The sequence below is a fragment of the Mastomys coucha genome, unplaced genomic scaffold (genome assembly GCF_008632895.1).
Source record: "Mastomys coucha isolate ucsf_1 unplaced genomic scaffold, UCSF_Mcou_1 pScaffold22, whole genome shotgun sequence".
NCBI lineage: Eukaryota > Metazoa > Chordata > Mammalia > Rodentia > Muridae > Mastomys > Mastomys coucha.
Window position 1 is genome coordinate 190,243,786 of NW_022196905.1, and position 23,053 is coordinate 190,266,838.

The 23,053-nt window shown below is 35.5% G+C and overlaps 1 long non-coding RNA gene across 1 annotated transcript in view; it reads right to left on the minus strand.

The window, feature by feature from the left end:
* Positions 1-8,796: 8,796 nt before the first annotated feature.
* The window catches only part of LOC116069267, a 1,149,691-nt gene continuing 1,135,434 nt past the window's right edge, over positions 8,797-23,053 (minus strand). The window contains exon 5 of the long non-coding RNA XR_004109948.1: positions 8,797-8,941. This is a non-coding gene — a long non-coding RNA (uncharacterized LOC116069267). The remainder of the gene's footprint in view (positions 8,942-23,053) is intronic.

Genomic DNA, 23,053 nt, shown 5'->3' on the forward strand with positions numbered 1-23,053 from the left:
GTAGACCATCGTAAAAATGTATTCTCTCTACTAAAGGTCTTGAATGTTCCACCTTCAGGGCCACGTTCATCTTCTGAACATTTTGGATCTTTGCAGCACTTTGAATTTCATATTTTCAGGAGAGCGATGCTCAAGTTCGCTGCTGTTTAGAATTGTTATTATATTTCTATGTTCAAGTTATCTCAGATTTTTAAAAACTTTTCCAAAGTTTTGAATACTTTACTTTCTTTCCTCATTATCTTTGCCCAGCATGCTGTCCAGGAAATTCTTAAGAAAATGGAAGTCAGTAGAAGGAAACACTTAACTTCCCAGTATCAGGAAAGCACCCATGTTTGCTACCATTTTCATCCATTTCTTTTCCTATAACAAAGGAAAGTTTTTCATTTTTACCAGAGTAAAGCCACTCTCTAGTTCTATTTTATTTCCCCTCTTCAGGAAGTTTAAAAAATTCATTCTTAATGTTTTCCTTATACTATTAACTCTTTTAATTCAAAAATCTTACTATGGAACTATAAAATCATTCTTATAAAATGTGAATCTCAAAACTTTGAGGATCCATAAATTGTGCAGAATTATTTTGTGTTAAATGTGTTTGTGAAAAATGAAGGAATTATCTCCTCAGTTAGAACTGAAACTTATCTCTCCTGGATATCTCATTCCATACAAGCAAATATTCCAAATCCAGAAAAGCCACCAAATTACTGTTGGTCTCAAGCTCTTTGGGTATACCTATATAATACCATATCTATGTCCATAGCTCAAGTTTTACTGTTTAGACAATATTTTGTCATTTGAGACTTACCTAGTTGCTACCTACTCTCCAGATAAAGTTAGATATTCATATATCCTTAATTATTGCATGATGATCTTCAGTACAAAGTTATAACTGTTTGGTATTTATACTAATATTTATATAATTTTGTAAAATGTAACCTGTAAATACTTTGCTCCTTGGTGCAATCTCAGTGTCTAAACCTGAAACAAGATGCTGGCTTAGATACTGGTTTTTTGAATGAATGAATGAATGAACAATGATACAATGATATTGCTGGCCAGATGGTAATAAAGTTTATTTTATTTTCTTGATTTAACTTGATCAAAAACTCTTAGATGCAGTTTTCAATTGCCTCTATATCTAGTTCTTTAGAGAACTGAGTATATTTAATATCATGGATATACCCGAGGTTATCAATGAGTTTCTTTCACAGAGGAACTCAATAGATTTTTGCTGAATACATGGATATAGGTGGAATAGAAGGCAGTTTCACAGATACATAATCACAGTGATTCAGACACAATTGGCTTAATTTGTAAGAGTGGGAAGGAGATGAGAAAAAAATAATATTGCTCTTATTACAACAAAAGTAAATCAGTAAGAGGGGTTTAACATCATTCAGCTCCTTAGTTGTTTTGCCTTAATGATCTCTATTAGAGTATTTTACATTTATGAAAAATATTGAAAGAAAGCAATTTGAAATGAAAAGTCCATTTTGAGAAGGAGAGCAGTTGGATGAATTCTCGTCATGCAACTGTTAAGCACTTTTCTGGCTACTGTTGGATGCTGTAGGAGCTCATTCTCTGAAGACTGTTAAGAATTGATGACAGTTTAGGTATAGTTCTGCCTAGAGCCATAAAAACTAATTGGGTGACCCCTCTACTTATCAGCTTCCACTGTGAAAAGTGCTACAGGAATTTTCCCTGGAGATGGCCCATAGCAATCAAGACGATGTAGTCACACATCCAGGAACTTCAATAATCAGCTGTCATAAGATGCATGGCAGAGAAGAGCTTGTTAGTAATCTATAGTACTTGAAGACTCTGCAAATGTGTATTTAATTGAGTTGTCTTTTATAGTATTATTAAACTATTATTAGAATATTGGACATAGTAGTCCTTGGATTGATATAAATCAGTCAGCCATTTGTGGAGTAGCCATGGGGTATCCAACATAGCATTGGTGATTAGAATGAGTAGCTATTTTTGTTTTATTTTATTTTTAATTTTCTAGTATTTAGCAACCAACAGGATAGATAAAATCGGTGAAAAGAATTTCTTTACAGATACATAAGCAAAACTACAGAAAGAAAAGTAAGTGCACTCATAGGATAGGTGAACATGAAATTCTGGAAGCACCAGGAAAATAGTTACATAAATATTAAAGAATAAAAGCTTAGATGCTATGTAGAGAGAAAATGACGTGTTTGCTAGACAGATGAGAAATTTATTTCCAAAAGCCAGAAAGGCTTAGAAAATTTATATTTCAAAGAATTAGAAGAAAGAATAACTAAGATAACTAAGAATAGGAAAATAGTTGAGATTAATAGAAAGAGAGGGTACATATTTGGTTTCTATGCATTCAAGAAATACATTAATCCATCCAGATGTCTCTTTAAGATTCATTAATATCTACAGGATATTCTTGGCTAGGTAAAACCATTGTTCTTAGGAGTACCTCTCCAATTTAATATTGCCCGTATCATAGCTTCTGTGTTGGCATTTAATAACATGGAGTTTGGTCCAAATTATACGTTTGTAATTTAGCTTAGCTAGGTAACTTTCTGGAAGTTACTTACATTCCTTATACTTCAGTCTCCTCATCCCTAAAACGAGTATGTTGAATTAGACACAGGTTTCCCAAAGTAACAGCCATGCCCCTAGGGAATCTTAAAATTTTGTAGGAATTCAATATTTGGTTTCAGAAGGCTTGGGCACTCTGTATCATCTAGTGGGCAAATGATAGGAATATTAAGTATATGAGAAGGTAGAAGACATTGAGTCAGGGAGTTGAAGTGGTTTTACTTCATTATTTTTTTCTAATAATTTAATGTTTATTCATTTTACTACTCAATTGCAACCCTCCCTGGAATGTAGAAACCTAACTTGCTTCAATGCTGAAAGAATTCTTTTTTATTGACTAGTACTATTGTATGCAAAATTTTCCAGGACTGAGACTGTATAAACAAAAATGGTATTCTGTTTTATTTAGAATCATAGTAAATACCAGTCACAAGTTTTAAGGTCATATAATGCTTAGTAATGTTGCTTATTCTATTCTACTTTCTAACACATTTATCAGATTACATGTAGCTATGGCTTTACACTGGTGCTGGGCTTATACATAAAATTAAATATCTTCTTCTATAGTTTCACACGAGCATTATGTACTGAAACATATATTCATCAATAATAATAACATGCTCCTTTTATTTCTTCTTATACTTCTATATTACATTAAATTATGGAAACTAACTTTATAAGGATGTTATATATTTGTGAATTTAATTTCAGAGATTTTAATGATCTATTTGGTAAAGAAGAGAAATGTGAGCCTTACAAGTTTGAAAACCATCGAATTTGGCTATCTCAAATAGCCTTAAGCTTTCAAGTCTATGGATTCATAACTTTTACTTTGATCAGTAAGGAAGAGGAGACTCCCAAATAATTTTCTCTAGAAATGGTTAAGTCAGTGTCTAAATTTTGGAAGAAGAAAAGAGTAACTGAAAGAGAACTGAAGCAAGCTATGTATCTTAGCCTTCTCATTACTTAGTTAAAGCAATACCAGAAGTCTAAGGTATTATCAGGAGTACGAGTAACTTGAACAACTACTGAATCACATACTAATGAGAATGTGAAAGGGCATGGGAAAGTAAACGTTCCTTAAATAAGAACTTTTAGACATAGGCACATTCCCAGACAACAGATTTCATTTCCTTTCAAGAAGAACTCTGTTTTTGCTAAAAACTGAAATCTGTTCCTATTATCCTTAAATTTTGCTCAATATCAACAGAGAACGTGGGAGAATGAAGTGCTGTGATCTATCAAGGCACACATGTCATATTTCATTATTTTCATTAGATCAACACTATGAAAATTACCCTCTACCTCTTCTACACACACATACTCACTAATCATTAAGGTAATTAATCTACTGAAACCACAGCACAAGTATGAAGATAATATTGAAAGGTTTTCTAAGTATGATGACATACAAGTATTTTAGCAGAATGATCAATGTTCTCTGCTATATACATCTTTTTAATTTGCAAATATCACTCATTGAAGTAAAGCACAATAAAGCTGAGCTCTTTCTTTTTTTAGCAGTCAAATGCCATGAATTTTTTTCTTCATATTTCACCTCTGAAATGTGATCATCTTGTAAAACAAAAGCTATGGGGCAGAAAGACATCTTCCCATTTTGCAAATCATGCAGAAGCATGAATGTCTGCCAGGATCTCCAGCAGCTCTGCTAGGCATTTCTCATCCCTCTGATAATGTGACCTTCACATGACAGAATTGGATCAAAAATAATATATTTGATGCTCCTTGTAAAAATAATGGAGCCGCTGTCAAAAATAGGCAGTATGGACATGAAGCTTGAATACATAGTAGGTGTTGCGGGGGTAGAAAAAGGTTGTATTTTTACTGTGATGCTTTTGTCTTATAAACTTTTAATTTGCAGAAATTACTTTTCAGTTTCCAGTGATATAACAAAATCACCCATTGGTCCAGGAATGATTAGAGTAGAACAAAATGTACAATGGTGTCCTACTAATACTTATTCATGTGCGGTGAAACATTTATATTTAACTCATTCATTTATTCAATTTAATTGACTTTCTATACCATGCAAAATATATGCAAAGAAATATGTCTTAATCTGGAAAAGAGCATATCATAAGATTTTGCTGATGCTTAAGTATATATTCTGTATTCTGTTATATTAAATCTGAAAAGATACATTTGGATTGAGGATGGCATTAGAAGGCTTTTTTTTTTTGGAGAAATACATTCTTTATTCCATTGAAAAAGAAAAGTAGGAATTCTGTGAAATGTCATTCTTATTGGATAGTTGAAAGATAGCACAATTCCAAATATCCTCTTGAGAAGAAACAAGTTTTCTGTTTACACTTTGTGCTGGGGTGTTGTGGTGGATTGAAAGATAATGGCCCCTAATGTGAATATTTGGTCCTGAGTTACTGGTATTGTTTGGAAAGGATTAGGAGGTGTGGCCTTGTTGAAAGAGGTATGTCTCTGGGTGTGGGCTTTGAGGTTTCAAAAGCCCACACCATTCCCAGTTAGCTCTCTCTCTCTCTCTCTCTGCTTCCTCCCTGCAGGTAAGGATGTAAGCTCTCAGCTACTACTCAAGCACTTTGCCTGCCTGCCTGCTGCTCTACTCCCTGAGTATGGACTCTAGATCTCTATAGTTGTAATTTTTCAATAAGCACTTTCTTCTATAAATTGCAATCATCATAGTGCTCCTTTACAGTAAGAGAAAAGTGACAGGAATGTGAGATAGGAAGCCCATAAATTTACGTTCATGCCAATCCTCAAAGAGAAAAAGCATATTTAAAGAACATGCGTTATTCAGTTGGTAGAAAGAAACCAATAACGCTTGTATTTGAGGGGATGTAAAATTCAAATTCAAATTACCACGATGCAGCTGGCTTCTCTATTCTCTAGTTTGTGATATAGAATCCACAACTTTCAATGACGTGCATTTTCCACATGCCAACCATTAATCCAATATCGTGAAAACATCACTATCACTCCCCATAGTTACCAATTCCTGCAAAATTGATACATTTTGGAAAAGAAATTTATCACCAGAAGCTTTACAGCTTGATATGACCAACAGTCTTTTGGAGAAAAGCTCCACACTTGAAGCTTTCTTCCTACTTGTGGAGGTTGTGCAAGCACAGCCAGCTCATAGATCTCTCATGAATCTCTAAAATCTCTAATAATTAATATAGGGTTAAGTGAAAAATATGCAAAAATAAGAAAGTCTTAGGTAAAATGTCTGAAGTGGAGCATGCACAGAATTGATTCAGAAAGCCAAATTGTTATCTTTGATGAAGTCTGTATATAAGTTTGGCTTTGACTTAAGTCTGGAGATTTCTATTTGGAGATTTTAATCACCCAAATTCCTAAGATGGGTGAGCTGTGGAGAAGCTGTGTAATCAGGATAGCTTATATATGAGCCTGCTTTCCTTCTGTAACCCTAGGTATGTGTCAGGTAGAGCCTGTCTAGGTAAGCAACCTCCAATATAAAGCATGGGCACCATATCTCTAACATGATTCTTTGGCAGACAACATTTCACATAGTTTCAAATACATAGCTGAAGAAGTCTTGTGATTCCTGCATGATTATAGTGAATGGTAAGCTTAGAAAGATTTCCTGAGTGACTTCTTTATCTACCTCATTCACCACACCTTTGGCTCAATCCACTGTTTAGCCTTTTACTGAAATAGGTTATAACCCCATGAGTGGAGGGGTAAGTCTTGGTACTTCTAGTGGAGCACTGAACTTCAAAGCTATCTTGAAGTCCATGAAACACAAGGCTATTATATGTCACACCCAGATTGTGAGACCTATTAATTTCCATATATGTAGCTATAGAATAAATTTTCCTCCAAATGATTTTTCTGTCCTTATTCAGGTCAGAATATATTTTTTATATTATCCCCCAAAAAAGACAGGATTGGCAGAGAAGTTCCCTCTTGTTGTGTTGAGAAATTATTGTACCATATCCTACCTGGGAACCTACATACAATTCTCTCACAAGGGATTATAATAAGGATAGGGAAAATTCATTCAATGTGGTTTGCAATGATACCTTTTAGTTTTTGGAACACAGAAGAGGTTTGTTAGCAGGATAACCATTCAGGCATTTCAGGGGTTGATTCTAAAAGCACAAACCTGTCACAGTATCACTGAAGATAAAGAATCCTTAATATTTTAGCAAAAAATTCAAAAATATCTTTCTCACAGAGGGAATTAAACACAAACTGGAAATCTGAAAGACTCACTAGGTTAGTTAGCATACCCCTTTATGGACTTGACTCTTCCTGCTGGTTCTTACAAACTTATAGTCAGTGATTTCAGGCAGTAAATTCATTAAAACCAGGAAATTGCTTAATTAGTTTAAGGTGACAAACTCTTCTAAAAATAAATCTCTTAACTACATGGATCCCAAACAAATTTATCACAATCAGAACTGTTACAGTACACCTATAATGACTAGCAAATTAATTCAAGATAATAACATGTCAAATAGTGTGTTTCTTAACTTTTATATTTGCCCTTCTAAAAATGAATGTGCTATTTTAAAGGGTGTTGAGTTTTCACCCAGCCTTATTCCTTCTAGTTATGCTGCCTTGAGAGTATCTGACTTATTACAAGGTACCATGTCCTCCTACATTGTAGTAAACTGTACATAGGCACAAATGTGAATATATGTGATATGGATAGCCTAGTGTGGTTTAGGAGCTCAATATGGGCTCTGGACTGATTGCAATGTGTTCTTGGTACACAAACTCAACACTTTTATTTTAAAGGATGCATTTAAAAATGCTGTGAATTTATGCTTTGCTATGGTTTGTTTGGTCAGGAAGAAAAAAAATCTGATGTAATAATATATGTGAGTTCCTTGGGCATAACTTCTTCCTCTTCCTCCTCCTCTTCTTCCTCCTCCTCCTCCTCCTCCTCCTTCTTTTATGTATGTATGTATGTATGTATGTATGTATGTATGTATGCATGTATTTATTTATTTATTTTTAGTTTTTTTCAAGACAGGGTTTCTCTGGCTGTCCTAGAACTCACTCTTTAAACCAGACTGGCCTTGAACACTGAAATATGCCTATCTCTGCCTCCCAAGTGCTGGGATTAAAGGCATGTGTCACCACTGCCTAGCTGGGCATAACTTCTCAGTTAGAAAGTTAAAGGACATATGAACCACAAATAAATTGTTTCTATTCAAATGAGTCTAAAAACTAAGGCTCTCAGGTCTTGATTCATTGCCTCATGCAACTTACATGGGGGCACATTCTCTGAAGTTATCTCTTAGTTATATTGTTAGTAGCAAATAAATAGAGCAATGAAATACAGGTTCAAGTTCCTCCTGTCTCATAGGAACAGGGTATCTCAGAAACTAAGATGGGTAGAGTCAAGTACAATTGGCATATTCAATGTGTAGTCTATAAAAAGTACAAAACTTGTTAGTAGCAATCTAATCTTTCTAGACTTTAAGACACTAATTTACCTTCCTCCATGAAAAAAACTTAGGCGATAATAAATGGTTAAAGAAGAGGGTAGAAATCTATGGAGATCACAATTAGTTCATCCCATTTCGAGAACATTCCCTAAGAAGGTTTAATATTTAAAAGACAGCAGTAAGCAATGACCACATAAACAGTTAGTACAAATAAATACTTGAATAACCACACTCACACTGCATTTACAGGCCCATTGGCTTTGAACTCTGAAGTATTATGTGTGACATTTCAAAAATAACATGATGGAGGTCCATTGGTTAAACTCAAAATACAATGTGAACTCATTCCCATCATCAAAATAATTTTGATACAACTATTTCTAAAAATTAATTTAGTATGAGTACCAATAATACTAATATATGAGAGATAATTATAGAATATATAAAAGTTAATGAAGAAAGACATTATATTCAGTATAAATAGCAAATGAAAACATTATCTCAAACAATCTAAAGTTGTCAAAGATAAGTTAAGTAATTGTTAATTTATAATTATAGTATGAATTACAAATTATATCATTAAAATATTTTTGGAATTTGATTGTCACAGAATTCTTACAGGGTATATATATATATATATATATATATATATATATATATATGCCTATATATATGCCTATATATATGCCTATATATATGCCTATATATATGCCTATATATATGCCTATATATATGCCTATATATATGCCTATATATATGCCTATATACATACCAATACTCAGGGAACACATCTATATGTTGACTTGAAAAGTATGCTAAAAATTCTCACCAATTTTAAGATAGTAAGGTAAATTCTTAGAATGCTTATTGTTCATGTAAAAATAAATAAAGTAAGTGATTAATACTTACAGAAACTCTAGTCTTCAGAAGAATTTAATTGCATCACCAGCCTGCAAATTAACATCAACAAAATCTTAGATTTTTTTTAACTCAGACCAGTTAATTTTATGAGATAGAAAAAAATTGTTTGATTTTTGACTCAATTACATACTTTTGTAGCATATAATAATACCAGATCACAATAACATTAAAACTTAGTTTTATTAAAGATTGACTGAAGCATATCATCAATAGTCTACCTGTGTGTGTGAGTACTTACTTGTGTTGGTGGAAATGTATGCATGTAAAAGTCAAAGGTCAACTTTAGTCATTTATTTTATGTTACATTGCTCCTTATTTTTTGAGATAGGATTTTTACTTGAATCTGGAATCTAATGGTCCATTAAGACTGGCTAGTCCTCAAGTCTTAGGGATCCTGACTCTGATACCCTGGATCTGAGATTCTATACCTAGTCTTCATTGCCTGGCGTTTTACAAGTTTGCTGAAGATTCAAACTCATGACTCTATAGACAGCATTTTATACATTCTTCAGCCTCCATCTTTTAATATTTATGACACATAGTAAACAACTAAAGCCACCAATCCATTTGCATGCCTGGTGGGTAAAACAACTAGAGATCAATAGAATATCAGAGCTCATTAACAGAGGAGATATATTCTTAATATATCAGCATGTATGTACAGACTGTCAAGATGACAGCAAAAATGAAACAGTGTTTCCTTGTACTATCCCAACTAGTTTTTATAAGTCACTGAGCTTAGTTGCTAATACAGGGAATCTACAGCCCTTCAGTAGCAGCCACTGATGTGATATGTGTAGCTTGGTTTGCAGGAAATCTCTGGGGTAGCTCACTGATGTGAGCTCTGCTGCTCTTATACTCCACCCAAATGCTCTTGACTGTGCTTCAGTGACTAAGAACTCAATCTGAATGAATGGGTAGGGGATGGTTGGGCAGGAATGGACACATCACCTGCAGTGATTTCCTATCTGAGAACTGGTGTGAAAACTGGGCAGTGGCCTTGATTGGTCACTCAGATGGCCATCAGATGATTGGGGTACAGGTATATGGGTGTTTCTCTTCACATCTTTCCTATAATACAATGCTTTTAATGTAATATTTTGGAAAAAAGATACTGTCAATATAGATAATCTTTCAGGTTATTATCTGACATCCATCCAAATATGTGATTACATATTTATAAAATGCAATGTCTTTGGGTTGACCTACATATATTACCAGGAAGTTTAATGTTGCATTTAGGTTTCTTGTCAACACTGTCTATGGAGGTACTACAGATCTTTAGCCTAGGATGAGTCTTCCAACACTAACATGGGCTTTAAATGAAGAGTAGCTTTTCTGCAAGCTGTATATCAAGATACTTGACAGGCTTAAGTCATACAATTGAAAAGTTAAATAATAGAAGGGAGAGACATTGAGAGGCAAAGTAAAGATAGAAAATTCATGTTTTCAGGTTAGAGCTACGAGGAGAAGAGTCATCTGAGGAAAGAGACATAAAATCCTCTCTAGTTAAGAGATCCAGAAAAGAAATTGATTTGAAAAGAATAGAATCATAATCATGGCACTGAATAGCACATTGTGCAATAAGCCTGATTCTTAGAAATGTTGATCTGAAGGTGGGACCCAATAATACAAAGACTGATACATACCCTAATTTCTACAGAAATAGAGCTAGCCAATAGCCCAGGGAACAGATGGTGTGGTATAATCTCAGAAGGTAGGTTGACATCAAGGCAAGTGATGAAGTCAGGCATCTGAGGTATACACAGAAGTGATGAAATTGCACAAGATAATTAACAGCCATGGAAACATGCCATTGTTCAGAGTGAGTGGGAGACTTTGTGTTGGATCATACTGTCGTAAACTATCTGTGCAGAATAGCATCTGGATGGTGTTATAGTCTGGAAAGATGTCCGTTATCATGTGTCTAACAAAGGGAAAGGATAAGTTGAAAAATAAACTACAATTGCAGGCAGTTTGAAGCCATCACAATCGTTAGGAAATGGTGCTGGTTCAATAATGATGTGTGTTTAACACATATGAGGTAGGAAGTTAGTAGGTTTGTCCCTTTTGGAGTCACTTTCACAATGCAATATTTATTTTCCCTGATCAGAGCTCACAGAGATCTTCAGTATTATCCCCATGTTTGAGTCAGGTGAAGGACACTGCCGTGCACAATACAGATCACTACAGTAGAGTAGACAGAGCAGTGATGTGACTAACCCCCATACTCAGTTGGTAAACTGGAGAACCATCGGTGCTTCTACAGTGTGTCTCTGCATTTCTTTTAGCTGCTCAGAGTCCAGTTCTCCTGGTCCTCAGTTCCTTGCTAATTTATAACTCCTTCAGTTCCCTGTTCTTACTAGAGGTTTCCATGAGTCTATGTCTAAAACTTCACCAAACAGCCACCTCACAACATAGCTCTTCCCACTGTAGCCTGTGGTTTTGCATTCGATGAAAACTACTGTCCTGAGTTTGTATACTCTTCTACTTTCTCATTAACTCAACATCTCTTACCTATTCCTCCATTACACAACAAACACACACACATACACATACACATACATACACACAAACACACTTCCTGACCATTTTCTTAAACCATATGTCAGGAGACTAAAGTAATCCAAGATTATGCCTGAAATTACATTATTCTAATAAAATTTTAAAAGATTGTATTTATTTTAATTTTGTGTGTATGAGCTTTTTTTCTGAATACATAGTCATGGACATATGCATGCAGTATACATGAAGGCTGGAAGAGGGGGGTAGATCCCCTATGACATAATTACAGGGGGTTGTGATCTGCCATGTGGGTCCTGGGGAAAAAAACCTGACTCATTTCTCTAACCCCCCCCAATGATATTATTATGAAATGAAGCCATTGGAAATTAGCCTCTTTAAGTTTACCTTCTGTTCAGAATTGTTTTATGTAACCTTTAGCCATGAAAGAATCAGTTGAAGTGGGAACATTTGTGTGATAGAGAAAAGAGCACAATCTATCTTGGGTCTGTTGTTTGTCTCAATTGCTTAGATTGTTTCCATTTTTTTAAATTAACAGAAAAGTGTCTGGCATCTGTCAAATATAGCACTGACAAATGGGAAGACTTGAATAAAGGAAGCTGGCAAACTGATGGAGTACTGAATTTGTTAGTGGCAAGCACATTCCCTGTGGATGGCATGCTGCTGTCGGGACTCCCCATATTAGGTGTCTGCAACTCATTTGCATTAATCTTTAATTGAATATTACTAATCTTAGAATAGAGTCAACAGAGCAACTCCCCTGCACCCTTGGCCTTTGAAAGCCATGATTCACTAACTCTATTACACCTCTGCTATACTTCTCATTCAACTATGTTTCCAACCCTGAACATGCTTAGGTGACAGGACACATTCATTTCTTCTTTTTTTTTACATGAGTTTTACAACCAGTTTGTGAATAAAGTAATTTTTCTTATGGAAATATTTTAAAAGGACCAAATACCACATGAATGACATACACTTACAGTGATTGAGTAGACACAAATGTAAGCATAGAGAAGTTTATATATTCGTTGCTCCAAACCAGAACTATAGAGGTTAAGAGAAAGGACAAGTCATTTTAATTTAGAGTATTTCATTCATTTATTCATGAATTCATTCATTTGGTACACATGTAAACTGTCTGCCATTCTTCTTGGTGCTATGAACGCTGAAGTGGAAAAGATGGCACAGAGCAAAGATTTCAGTTAGAGAAGTGTGTATGGAATCCATAAGATATCAGTATATGTTAGGATGAAAATAATTCATGTGAGGATAATAATAAAAACAGTTGGGGAGAAGTTTCAAGTTCAAGGGGAAGAGATAGATATTGAGAGATCACTGGGATGGTAACATTTGGTTAAAAATGTAAAGCTGAGAAAGTGAATCATATGAACTAACAGAGTCCAGGTTCACAAATGTTGTGAATATGGTGTGTATAATCAATCAAAAACCAAACCTAAAGCTAGAGGGTCTCTGAGTAAACAAGAGAGAGAGAGCAATAGAAGTTAAGTTATCAGAAGACTGGTTCTTACCCCAATGATGCTTATGGATCAGGGTAAGAATGGTGTCTCTTATCCTAGCCAGATCAGCTTGGGTAACTTTAACCAGAAAGAGGGAATTATCTGAGCACAATGTGATAGGATCATCGTGGATGGTATATTGATTGTAAAACTATGGGTAGGATTGATAGGTGGGGAATGTCAGTAATAAGGCTATTCCATTCTCCAGCAAGGATATGTTGGTGGTTGCCATAGAACCACATATCTTTCAGGTGTCTTTCAGGTGATGGTTAATATTTCATTGGCTGGATATAGGATTAGGGAAAAAAGGCAGAGTCAAAATTGACAGCCTAAGCAGTTGGGAAACTAGAGAAGTAGAGATATGTTTTGACTATACTGTGATAGAACTAAGGAAGAGCAGGTTATTTACTAATAGCCTGCCCAGAGTTTTGCATCAGTTAAGATAATTACCTTTCCTTATAGATTCCTAACATTATCTCCCAGGCCAACTGGGGAATAGAGAAGGGCTGAAATCCTGCACACAGACAGAGGTACGAATGATTGTACTGTGTCAGACTAATAGACTTCTCCCAGATAGTTGCAGCCTTTATGTTCTTTCTTAATTTTAGATGATTGGGATACAGCTTTTGTATAAGGACCTTAGAATATGTGCCAAATGACAGAGCCTACATTCTTTTGCCTGTATCATTTATATTTACATTGTAAATGATACAGAGGAGTGAGAACACTATGTTTTATTCCTCCACAAACATTGGACTTCAAATTGTAAAAGTAGAACAAGGAAGCATATTTAGGCATATATCATTTTACAGTCTAATATACTCTACCTGATATATTTTAGACCCATAAATATACTATTTGTAATACTACCCCCACCTGCATAAAAGGAATAAGAATATTTTGACATTGTAAAAAAGAGAATGCAAAATTTAATTTTAAGAAAGTACGTATAAAATATTTGGTTTGTGTACTGGCTGGTTTTGTGTGTCAACTTGACACATGCTGGAGTTATCACAGAGAAGGGAGCTTCAGATGAGGAAGTGCCTCCATGAGATCCAGCTGTGGGGCATTTTCTCAATTAGTGATCAAGGAGGTAGGGCCCCTTGTGGGTGGTGCCATCCCTGGGATGGAAGTCTTGGGTTCTATAAGAGAGCAGGCTGAACAAGCCAGGGGAAGCAAGCCAGTAAGGAACATCCCTCCATGGCCTCTGCATCAGCTCCTGCTTCTTGACCTGCTTGAGTTCTAGTCCTGACTTCCTCTGGTGATCAACAGTAATGTGAAAGTAAGCTGAATAAACCCTTTTCTCCCCAATTTGCTTCTTGGTCATAATGTTTGTGCAGGAATAGAAACCATGACTAAGACAGTTTGGACAATTCAGTATTCAGACACTACAAAAAATACATTAGAAGAAATAGCAGAACAAATAAGATGGGAAATACAAATGACAAAGGCAAGAACTTTTCTAAGGTGTGTCCATGGATTAAAAAAAGAACTGAGTTTGTCTGTGAGAGAAGGATTTGGCTTCAGCTGAGACCTGGGATTGGCAAGAAAATAGCACACAGTTGGAATGCAGGTGTGTGAATAGTGAGGGAATGGGAACCCATACAAATTCCCTTTTGATTACCCCAGGTTTTATTTTTTTTCTCTATGCATCAGAAAATAAGCTCAATTGTGATTGCAAGGGATGTAAAATTTGCATTGGACCTCAGCATACTTTAGGTTAAAATAAAACAAGGAGTTCATTGGGGTAAAAACATGAAATAGAAGTAAAAACACAGATATAAATAAAGTCAATATTATTTTCTCATACAGAGGATATAGCAACGATAAGTTTAGTTCATTTAGAATGCTTGTTGGGGACTAGTGCAAGTTGCTATAGTTTGGGTCTTAAATGTTTCCCTAGGGTCCCAGCTGTTGAAGGCCTGTTCTTCAGCCCACATTCCTATTGGAAAATTATAAAACCTAAGTAATTGTAGCTAACTTTCTGAAAGAAGTTAGCTTGTTAGAGGGTTGTTCATGAAGGGGATCCTGAAACTTTGTCCTTCCCTCTTCCTCTTTTGCTGCCTCCTACATGACATCAGACAAACATTCACCCACCATGTGCTGCCCGAATAATATACTATGTCATTTTGGATACAGATCAACACATTTAAATGAATAAAGACCGATACTCCTTAATCCATGAGTCAAAACAACATTTTTTCTTATTCTAATTTCATTATCTCAAGTATTTTGTCACTGTGGAGAATGCTAGCATAAAGGTAAAGAAGTTATCTAAAGTACAGGAGGATTATGGGAAGTCCTTGAGGTCCAGTGGACTTCCCACATGGCACAAAAAAAAAGGAAAGTTCAGAGATCAAAGTATCTGCCACCTGCACTTTGCTCTTGTCAATAAGCCTCAATTTCTTAGAAATGGAGGGTTTGGTGAAGGTCAAAGTCATTTTCAGTTAAATTGTAAAGGTATAAATAATCTTGTAGTATTTAATTAATTCCATGATAATAGGAAGTGTTGGAGCCTCTGAGTAGTGTATTGAATGTATTAAAGTTGATATTTGTTGGATTCTGTCTAGAAGGGTTTCATTGATGTTTCCTTTCATTCTGGTTTGAAAGCATTCCCTTGATTCTTACTTAGTCAATATTGTTGAGAAGGAAAAACTTGTATTTCTCAGATTTAGCAGACAGCATATATAGAACTCCTACTGGCCACTTTGTGGGTTGTCTTTGTTCTTGTTCAGGTTGTTTTGTGTGGGCTTAACTCAAGCAGGATAGAAGGATACATGCTGGGATTTGTGTGAAAGTATTGGAAACAGAATTTCCATTTCTATTAGAGTTGAAGAGGTAAAAATCATGGCAGTAGGGGGACTTTAGCATCACTCTGTTCCACCGAGGAAAAGGCTGTTCTAAGAATCATGCTTCAGGTAGACAGAGAAGGAAGACATTAAATTTTTGATGGGATCCTTTGAACACCTGCAAAAAGCATGTGTATCTAAATTACTCTTTACAAACACTTCTGAAGAAAGTGCACCGTCTTCCTGTTTTAAAAACTTTGCTTCTAACATTTTGACCAACAATTTTTCACTGTTGTGATGGAAAATCTGAATTAGAACAATGAACAAAACTGCTTTAATAAGGTATCTCAGGATTCATTTGTAGCAAAGAGAGCAGGGACGGAAGACTTGAGAGATGTGACAGTCATCCAGGGACAGAGTGACCTGTGTCTCATGAGATTGCTGGCTGCAGGAATGAGAAGTGGTTATATTCAGGAAGAATTATGGGCACAGGTAAATGTTTGGATACAGGATAAATCATAAATGACCTGGAACCTTGAATCTAGCCAGTTGGGAAATGTATCCAAAAGGAGGAGGATTATGTTATGAGAAAAAAGCCCAGCTGGCCAGATAAAGGACAGCCAGCAAAACCCAGGAGAGTTGAGGGAGGACGTCTGAGTGGTACTATTCCATGCCTGCCAAGCATAGAAGAAAATCATTCTTAGCTCCTTTGGGGATTCATTAAAGACATACAGAATAATTTTGTGAAGCTCTTAGTGAATTCTTTAAGAGTGTATGTGTATATATATGTGTATATATATATATATGTATATATATATATATAAATAAAATACATATATAATATATGGCAAGAAACTTTCAGTTTTAATATTCCTCTATTTTCCATTTCTCTTTTAAAAAGTTGTTATGACAATACACTTATTGTCTGAACAATTTCATAGAAAATTGGTTTGGTTTATCTCTTAGATGTGGAACCCTGAGATGTGAGGTAGCTTCTCTTCTTCTGAGATACTTTATCTACTGGACAAAGAATGTTTTGTGACAATAAAAACCCCCTCTTTAAAAATTTTCCCTTGAAATTCTTCTTATTGATGGTCTCTTTCATATATTTCTCATATACCCACTCCACCATGTCAACAATTACATGTTTTTATATATGCAGGAAAATGATCAGCACTAACTTCTTTTTCTACTAGGTATCACATCTACCCCACAAAAGACTGACCTATAATAGATTTGTAGTAGGCTTCTGAATTGTAATCCTTGATTTTAGAATCATAATTGAGGATCATTTGAGATCACAAATGCTAGAGAACTCTATAATCATAGTTCCCTCCGGGACACCAGTACCTTTGTTTGTAGTTATAGTTCTTAAAATATATACATCCAAGTAGCAGTAGAAGGTAGCAGCCTGACCCCTGATTTCCACACTGTGTGAGTTTCACTTCCTCTGGGACTTCACAGATCTTTCAATGCTAAACTTATCTACAAGCCTATGGGCCAACATTTCAACAGTGAAATATGCTACAGAAACTTCTTGCACCAACTTTCACATTGTATTTGGATGCATCACTGCACAAAAGATCACATCCCCAAGAATAAAGGTATAAGACATCTGACAAAGGATATGTTACTTATCATACTGCATTTGGGTATGTTGCTATTTTTTCACCACCTAACCTTTCCAAATAGAACATTCACTTTCCCTGATTTTATTATTTTTTATTAATTCTGTATGTTATCTTTTAAAGTAGGCCTTCTTCTCAACGATTGTGACTCAGTGCTGTGGATTTCATCTGTTGCTTTATATAGATCAGCACCAATGTTGGGGGCCAGGCAGGTGCTAATGTTCTTAAGGTCACTGGCAGTTGAATGCTCTCCCAGGTAAGATAGAAATACAAGTCTCATTTACATATAAGTTAAAAGTATTCAACATTGGACTGGCCTGCTTCGATTGCAATTTACTCTGTGTACTAGGAATCTCTCCAATGATTATTTTGTTATGTCTATTCCCTGTGAGCTCAGCATCTTTGTCATGTGGAAGCATCTAAGTGGGATCCTATTTTGTCTTGATAGACCCTACTTCTCATGAAGTATTTGTTCCAGTATTCACTCACATTTTGTGCCCTACTCCTAGAAATGAGAAAGTTATTATAAACATAGATCACTTCCCATGTAGGCAAAGCATTATATAATTATGCTTAAATAGTGCTCTATTATTTTCTCTCACATCCTTTCAACCAATCAGACTATAATTCTTATTTCCTATATTATAATATTCTCTTATTTCCAAGATGTGATAAGGACATCTTTAAGAATATTGATTGTCTATAATCCAGACTAAATTCTTCTCATTCTCCCCACACTTTTGGTAATATTTCTATCAACAGGGACTCCTCTTTCTTGGGCTTTGAAATAACTGTGAGCTATGATAATGCATATTTGGCTCAAAATATGGAAGAGGACTTAAGAGAGATGAAACCAACCTATACAGGGACATGCAAATGACCCAGTGTGACATCACCAGAAATGTATGTTCTCTCAATGAGCTGTAAGAAGTGATATCTCTGGGTAAATCTGAGGGCTAGGAGAGAGTCAGAAAATAAAACAAGACTGGATTGGAATGATGTAAAATTTTGTTGGAGAATCTGTTACAATTAGTTTTCGTGCTTTATAGATGCTTTATGAAACCATGATCACTTCAAAAGATGCCATTCTCCAACTATTCATAAAGTACCAAGATATTAGAAAGTCCTTGCTGGTTTCAAAAAGTAGAGGAAACTCTGGAAACTGCTATAAGATAAGGAAGAAGACTTCTAGAACAAGAGGAGACAGGGGGATAAAAAAGAAGGGAAAGGTAGAAAAATGAGACACTAGGAAAATATTGTAAGAAGAAAGGAAATTCCATAGTCAATGGCAAGATTGTATCATATTGCCTGCTACTTGTGGGAATTAAATAACAGAGAAGCAATTTATTTTGACTGAGTTGACATATTGTCAAAAGGAATCCTTTAAAAGTAGGTAAGAACATTCTATTATGTAGACATTGAGTACATAAAACATATTTGATGTTTACTAAATTAGCTCATTTGCCTTCTATGTATCTCAAAATGCTTGAGAGATTCATCCTAGAATTTCAGTATTTATCAATGCTTATTGAGAATAAAATTTAATCATTAAAAGTAAGATTGTATAGCCTATTATATAGCCTTTACTATAATTACCAACAAAGTATCAGTTTCTCATTTAGCCTAAGAGTAAAACAAAAACTTCTTCATATTAAAAAATAGTTTTGTTAAATGGCCCTAATTTAGAACTATATGATTATTCTATTGTATATGTGCCTCCTTTTATAAAGGTTGGAGGAAAAGTATCCTGATAAAGTAATGATTATTAAGGAAAGGGCTTTAAATGTTGTTAGCCTCACTAATCTAACCTGAAATTCGAGGTTGTTAGAATATAATCTACCTTATTATTTACGGGTAAGAGAAATTTCATATCATAAGATGTTGCAATGTGGAGGATCCTGCTGAAATGTTCAGCAAAATAGCTGTGCTGGCTAATTTCATGCCAACTTGAAATAAGATAGAGTCATTTTAGAAGAAGGAATCTCAATTGAGAAAATGTTCACACCAGATTTGCCTGTGGACAATCTTGTAATGCACTTCTTTAGACTGATGTGGGAGGGTCCAGCTCACTTATGAGCTGTGCCATATCTGGGATGGTTGTCCTGGATGCTATAAAGAAGCAAGTTGAATTAAACACAAGGAGAAGGGCAGTAATGGTATTCATCCATGGCCTCTGTATCAACTCTTACCAATGTGTTCCTTCCTTGAGTACCTTCCTCAACTTCCTTTACCACTAATAGTGCCATCTGAGATTTATAAGCTGAAAGAACCCCTTTCTTCTCAAAGTTGGTGTGGATCCTGGCATTTTGTCACAACAATAGATACCCTGACTCAGACAATAGCAAAATTATAAGGGTCATTTGTGATTTGAGGACAGCCACTTAATTTTGATGAGCACCTCTTTTTTTTCTGTATTAACAACCTATGCATTAGTTTTAGACACCACCTGAGAGGGGTTTTATGAAGTTTATCAAGGTAATATTTATAAACTCCTCTCAAATCTCAAGCTGAAAGACAAAATGTCAAGTAATATTACTTGTCTAAAAATGAGACCTTTGTAAGCCTTAATTATAATTTTAAATTCCCTTACATTAAGGAATCAATCAAATATAATGAGCAGTGACTATTTGTATATTTTAAGTTCTTTGGTGCCAAAAAAATGGAATGCCTCATTTTTTTTTTTATTTCCGACAACAAATGACTTCTCAAATCATTCAAATTATTGGTGATGATAGTGATAGCTATATTATATGGAATGTGAGTAGTGGAGATAATATGATTACTTAGTCTTTGGTAGCATGCACAACTCTGTGTGTGTGTGTGTGTGTGTGTGTGTGTGTGTGTGTGTGTGTGTGTATGTGTGTGTGTGTGTGTGTATGAATTGTTAAGTAAGGGGAAGTCATCTTTATTAATAGAGAACAGGACAGCAAAAAAATAAAAAATAAAAGAGAGCAAGCAAAGAATCAGATTTGCTTACCCTCTTCCCAGTCCCAGAGGCAAGATCTGGATAGTCATTTTTCTTGTGGTAGATAAAAAAAATGAGTGATTCCATTTGTTCCTAAAGAGCTTAAAATGTACAAATGCTCATTAAATAGGAAGAGTCAAAAGGAGGAGACAGAAGAGCCAGCGAACACTAAGGAGGCAGAGCCTTACAGACATTGGCAGTTGCATTAACTAATTTATGAGTTGTTCGTTATTACTTATTATTTTTGACTATTCACAGTGCAATAAGTTAATATTTATGAAACTCAAGGAAGCTCCTTAGGTAGAACTTCTAAGAGATGAGCATTTCCCATGCCTGGAATAGGCATCTTTCCTTATGTTGAAATCACCTCACAGAAGCCACAGTGGTATTTGGGTAAAAAGCAATCCCTGTGACAGGTGTTCTTGAGAACATTCTGAAAACGTCAGGGATGCAAACAGTGTTCTGGACACTCATATCTGAATACTCACTACCTGATACAGCAGGAAAACCACATAGAGCAGAAACCACATGTAACAATTGAACAGATCCTTTGTTACAGTACTCTTGTCTGTGTGTGTGTGTGTGTGTGTGTGAGAGAGAGAGAGAGAGAGAGAGAGAGAGAGAGAGAGAGAGAGAGAGAGAGAGAGAGAGAGAGAGAGAGAGAGAAAGAGACAGAGAGAGAGAGAGAGAGAGAGAGAGAAAGAGACAGAGAGACAGAGACAGAGACAGAGAGACAGAGAGAGACAGAGAGAAAAGATCATGCTGGATAAGATATCTTCTTTGTAATTCCTAATTTAAACTAATATCCTCATTAATTTGTTCAATAATGTGAGGTTCATTTTTATGTTTTAATACACAGTGTACATCTAAGTTTTGCTTAAGTGAGAAACAAAGAATGTTTTAGAGAGAAAATGGGTATTAATATCAATTGTGCCAAGGCCTTATGCAACCTTGTCTTGGGTCAACACTTAGGAATGACATCTGATGCCAGCTGATGGTCCTTTAGGAGGGAGGCAAGGATATGCTTTTGGGTGTTCTTTCCAAATGCTTAAATCAAAAAGATTTAACTTATGTTCCTGAGTAATGCTTTCTAAATGGATTTTATAGTAATTGAATCACACTTTAACTGCACTAAAGGATCTTGCTACTTAAAGGAATTGTGCAGTTATATCTGTTGCAAATTGGATAATGGTAACCCCAAATTTCTCTTTTATAAACATTTGTATAGGTTGAAATTACTTAGCACTCAGTTCGTCTTTATAATCACCTCTAATAGCTATGCAAAATACATGCATGTTAACTACTTCCCTAAAAATAAATTAAAGTCATCCTGTGCTCTCTCATTCAAATCTCATACCCATCATCCCCTCAGCAGATCCAGTTGGTCATTCCTTTGGCCTGAACCCAACTGTTGTTTGTCACACATCAACAACCAAGACTTCTCAACTTATCTACTACAAAAGCATATTGTTAGGTCTCATTGGAGACTATTCTTCAAAGAGCATTTTGATCACAGAGAAGGTCACTCATCCCAGTGAAGCATTTCTCAGTTCCCATTCCATATCAGTAGAATAGAAAGTTGCTGTTTGTTTGTTTGTTTTTTGGAGGGGAAACTGGGAAAGGAGAAATCATATGACATGTAAATAAAGAAAATATCTAATAAAAATGAAAAAAAATTTTCTGTCTACTCTAATAAATGCTAATTATACCAAAGAAAGAAAGAAAGAAAGAAAGTTGCTACTACCTGCAAGCCTTTGTCTACCTCATCTTGCCTGTATTAATCTCAGAACGGTGTACTTGCCACCTATTGGTATTACTTGAGCATCCCAATCATGCCTCCAACTTTATAACAGTGTACCAGGTGATTTCCCATAAGTTTGTATAGCTTACATATTTGGTTTAATTTTTCTCTCTGTTCAAATATCATCTATTTGGGGAAAGGAACACCAAAGATTATTCTAAAAGTTACCTCAGGGTCTACCTGCTTCATAAATTTTACTTGCTCCGAAAGCCACATGCCATATGTTCACTGTCTGTCTTCCTAAGGCAGGAGTTTATCTCTCTTGTTTTCTGTGATATTTGAAGTATGCAAATAAATGTTTTAACAGAATGCACACCCACATAGTTGTTTGATTAATAAAGGAATGTGTATAAGGATAACTACATTGTTGTCAGAGATCAGGTTGAAAACTTAAAATTGAAGTTCAAATCTCAACCCTGCCTTGAGTGTGTATGGGGGGGAAGGTATATGTGTGTGTGTGTGTGTGTGTATGAGAGAGAGAGAGATAGATAGATAGATAGATAGATAGAGAGAGAGAGAGAGAGAGAGAAAGAGACATAGAGAGAGAGAAATAAAAAGAGGAACAGTGAGAGTGACTAGAGGGAGGTGGACGGAGGAGAGAGAGGGGGTGAGCGATGGAAAGAGGGAAGAAGGGGAAGAGGGAGAGCAGAGGGAGGGGGAGAGCAAACCAGGGCACTTGCACATTCTGGTTAAGCTTTGTAGAACTGAGCTATGTCCAGATCCCTCCTTTAGTTCTAAGTAGAGTGAGATCGGTGAAAACATGGCCAAATCAGAAAGAATGAGAGGCAGAAGCAAACACTGAAGTCTTGAAGCCAGAAAGGCATAGCGTGTGTGGTCAGGGATGTCTTTTCAGAGCATCACTGGAAAGTTTCAACAGAATTAAGGAACTACTCTCTGAATAACCTACTCTTTAAA